This window comes from Arachis duranensis, chromosome 3, assembly GCF_000817695.3.
Source record: "Arachis duranensis cultivar V14167 chromosome 3, aradu.V14167.gnm2.J7QH, whole genome shotgun sequence".
In the NCBI taxonomy this organism is placed as follows: domain Eukaryota; kingdom Viridiplantae; phylum Streptophyta; class Magnoliopsida; order Fabales; family Fabaceae; genus Arachis; species Arachis duranensis.
In genome coordinates, this window is record NC_029774.3 from 49370645 (window position 1) to 49375051 (window position 4407).

The 4407-nt window shown below is 34.7% G+C and overlaps 1 non-coding gene across 1 annotated transcript; it reads left to right on the top strand.

Moving 5' to 3' along the window:
- Positions 1–1563: 1563 nt before the first annotated feature.
- LOC127745867 (small nucleolar RNA R71) lies at positions 1564–1667 on the top strand. Its single transcript, XR_008007491.1, has one exon. It is a non-coding gene; the product is annotated as a small nucleolar RNA R71 (small nucleolar RNA).
- Positions 1668–4407: the final 2740 nt, after the last annotated feature.

Here is a 4407-nt window from a genome sequence, read left to right on the forward strand (position 1 = left end):
CTTTGTCTGACTCTGTATTGAGAGAAGCTTTTCATGCTTCCTCTCTATAGTTGTAGAGGAAGAGCTTTGTGCCTTAAACACAAGGTAGTCCCCATTCAATTAAAGGACTAATTCTCCTCTGTTAAATTAATCACAGCTTTTGCTGTGGCTAGGAAAGGTCTTCCAAGGATGATGCATTCATCTTCTTCCTTCCTAGTATCTAAGATTATGAAGTCAGCAGGGATGTAAAGGCCTTCAACCTTTACTAACACGTCCTCTACTAATCCATAAGCTTGTCTTACTGACTTGTCTGCCAATTGTAATGAGAATAAGGCAGGCTATACCTCAATGATCCCTAGTTTCTCCATTACAGAGAGTGGCATAAGATTTATGCCTGACCCCAGGTCACACAGAGCCTTGTTAAAGGTCATGGTGCCTATGGTACAGGGTATTAAGAATTTACCAGGATCTTATCTCTTTTGAGGTAAAGTTTTCTGAATCCATGTATCTAGTTCACTAATGAGCAAGGGAGGTTCACCTTCCCAAGTCTCATTACCAAACAACTTGGCATTCAGCTTCATGATAGCTCCTAGATATTGAGCAACTTGCTCTCCAGTCACATCTTCATCCTCTTCTGAGGAAGAATAGTCTTCAGAGCTCATGAATGGCAGAAGGAGATTTAATAGAATCTCTATGGTCTCTATATGAGCCTCAGATTCCTTTAGGTCCTCAATAGGGAACTCCTTCTTGCTTGAGGGACGTCCCAGGAGGTCTTTCTCACTAGGATTTTCGTCCTCTCCTCCCTCCTTGCAGTCGGCCATATTGACTATGTCAATGGCCTTGCATTCTCCTTTTGGATTCTCTTCTGTATTGCTTGGGAGACTACTGGGAGGAGTTTCAATGATTTTCTTACTCAACTGGCCCACTTGTGCCTCCAGATTTCTGATGGAAGACCTTGTTTCACTCATGAAACTTAAAGTGGCCTTAGACAGATTAGAGACTATATTTGCTAAGCTAGAGGTGCTCTGCTCAGAATTCTCTGTCTGTTGCTGAGAAGATGATGGAAAAGACTTGTTATTGCTGGGCCTGTTTCTTCCACCATTATTAAAGCCTTGTTGAGGCTTTTGTTGATCCTTTCATGAGAAATTTGGATGATTTCTCCATGATGAATTATAGGTGTTTCTATAAGGTTCACCCATGTAATTAACCTCTGCCATTGCAGGGTTTTCAGGATCATAAGCTTCTTCAGAAGCCGCCTCTTTAGTACTGTTGGATGCATTTTGCCATCCATTCAGACTTTGAGAGATCATGTTGACTTGCTGAGTTAACACTTTTTTCTGAGCCAATATAGCATTCAGAGCATCAATTTCAAAAACTCCCTTCCTCTGAGGCATCTCACTATTCACGGAATTCCTCTCAGAAGTGTACATGAATTGGTTATTTGCAACCATGTCAATAAGTTCTTGAGCTTCTGTAGGCGTTTTCTTTAGGTGAATGGATCCACCTGCAGAATGGTCCAATGACATCTTGGAAAACTCAGATAGACCATAATAGAATATATCCAATATGGTCCTTTCTGAAAACATGTCAGAAGGACACTTTTTGGTCATCTGCTTGTATCTTTCCCAAGCTTCATAGAGGGATTCACCATCTTTTTGCTTGAAGGTCTGAACATCCACTCTAAGCTTGCTCAACTTTTAAGGAGGAAAGAATTTATCCAAGAAGGCCGTGACCAACTTATCCCAGGAGTCTAGGCTATCTTTAGGTTGTGAGTCCAACCATGTTCTAACTCTGTCTCTTACAGCAAAAGGGAAAAGCATGAGCCTGTAGACTTCAGGATCTACTCCATTCATCTTAACAGTCTCGCAAATCTGCAAGAACTCAGTTAAAAACTGGTAAGGATCTTCAGATGGAAGTCCATGAAACTTACAGTTCTGTTGCATTAAAGCAACTAGTTGAGGTTCCAGCTCAAAATTATTTGCTCCAATGGCAGGAATTGAGATACTTCTTCCATCAAATTTGGACGTTGGTTTAGTGAAATCACCAAGCATCCTCCTTGCATTATTTTTCTTGGGTTCGACTGCCATCTCCTTCTCTTGTTCGAAAATTTCAAAAAGGTTACCTCTGGATTGTTGTAATTTAGCTTCTCTTAGTTTCCTCTTCAGAGTCCTTTCAGGTTCAGGATCAGCTTCAACAAGAGTGCCTTTTTCTTTATTCCTACTCATATGAAAGAGAAGAGAAAAAGAAAAGGAAGAGGAATCCTCTATATATGGACAAAGAGGATCCTTATTATTAGTAGAAGAAGAAGGGGATAAGGATTAGGAAGAGGGAATAAACCAAACACAAGGGTAAGGATAGTGGTAATGATTTGAGATGAAGAGAGGTGAAGATAAGTGTTAGTAAATAAATAAATAAATAAATAAATAGAAGAAGAGAATAGAGAGAGAATTCGAAAATTAATTTTGAAAAGGGGTTAGTAATTTTCGAAAATTAAAGATAAGATAGAATTAAAATTAAAATTTAAAACAATTAATTAATTAAAAAGAATTTTTGAAAAAGAGGGAGGTATTTTTGAAAATTAGAGAGGGAAAAGTAGTTAGATGGTTTTAAAAAACATAAGAAACAAACAAAAAGTCAAATAGTTAGTTGAAAAAGATATTAAAGTCAAATTTGAAAAGATAAGAAGATAAGAAGTTAGATAAGATATTTTGAAATCAAATTTTTGAAAAAGATAAAATTTTGAAAAAGATATGATAAAAAGATAAGATAAAAAGATATGATAAAAAGATTTAATTTTTAAAATTAAAATTAATTACTTAACTAACAAGAAACTAAAAGATAAGATTCTAGAATTTAAAGATTGAACCTTTCTTAACAAGAAAGTAATAAACTTCAAATTTTTGAATCAATCATATTAACTGTTAGCATGATTTTCGAAAATTTTGAAATAAAATTAAGAAAAAGATTTTTGAAAAATATTTTTAAAATTTTCGAAATTAATAAGATAAAAATGAAATAATTTGATTTTTTTGAAAAAGTTTTGAAAAGATAAGATTTTTAAAATTGAAAATTTGACTTAACTTATAAGAAACAACTAATTTTAAAATTTTTTTACTAAGTCAACCCAAATTTTTGAAAATTAGGAGAAAAATAAGGAAAAGATATTTTTTGATTTTTGAATTTTTAATGATGAGAGAGAAAAACAACAAAAATGACTCATAACATGAAAATTATGAATCAAAACTCATGATGCATGCAAGAACACTATGAATGTCAAGATGAACACCAAGAACACTTTGAAGATCATGATGAACATCAAGAACATAATTTTGAAAAATTTTTTATGCAAATAAAACATGCAAGACACCAAACTTAGAAATCTTTAATGCATGGACACTATGAATGCAAAAATGTATATGAAAAACAAGAAAAGACACAAAACAAGAAAACATCAAGATCAAACAAGAAGACTTACCAAGAACAACTTGAAGATCATGAAGAACACTATGAATGCATGAATTTTTGAAAAAATGCATAATAATTTTTAAAACATGCAATTGACACCAAACTTAAAAATTGACTCAAGACTCAAACAAGAAACACAAAATATTTTTGGTCTTTTATGGTTTTCTAATTTTTTTGTATTTTATTTTATTTTTTAGTTTTTTCGAACATATTCTTCTAGAAAATCGAAAATAAAGAAAAATTTTTGAAAGATTTTTGAAAACTTTTTTGAAAAGAAAATAAAAAGAAAATTACCTAATCTGAGCAACAAGATGAATCGTCAGTTGCCCATACTCGAACAATCCCCGGCAACGGCGCCAAAAACTTGGTGGGTGAAATTGTGATCATCAACAATGGCACTTTGGTATGTGCATCTATTAACTTAGCACTTTCTTTCCACAACTCCGCTCAACTAACCAGCAAGTGTACTGGGTCATCCAAGTAATAAACCTTACGTGAGTAAGGGTCGATCCCACAGAGATTGTTGGTATGAAGCAAGCTATGGTCATCTTGTAAATCCCAGTCAGGCGGATTCAAATGTGATTGGATTAGATAATTAAAAAATAAATAAAATAAATAGGAAATAAAGATAGAGTTACTCATGTAATCCAATGGTGGGAATTTCAGATAGGTGTATAGAGGTGCTGTGTTCCTTCTGAATCTCTGCTTTTCTAATTCTTCCTTCTAGTTTTTCATCATTCCTTTCTATGGCAAGCTGTATGTAGGGCATCACCGTTGTCAATGGCTACATCCCATCCTCTCAGTGAAAATGGTCCAAATGCTTTGTCACAGCACGGCTAATCATCTGTCGGTTCTCAATCAGGTTGGAATGGAATCCAGTGATTCTTTTGCGTCTGTCACTAACGCCCAGCCTTCAGAAGTTTGAAGCTCATCACAGTCATTCAATCCCGGAATCCTACTCGG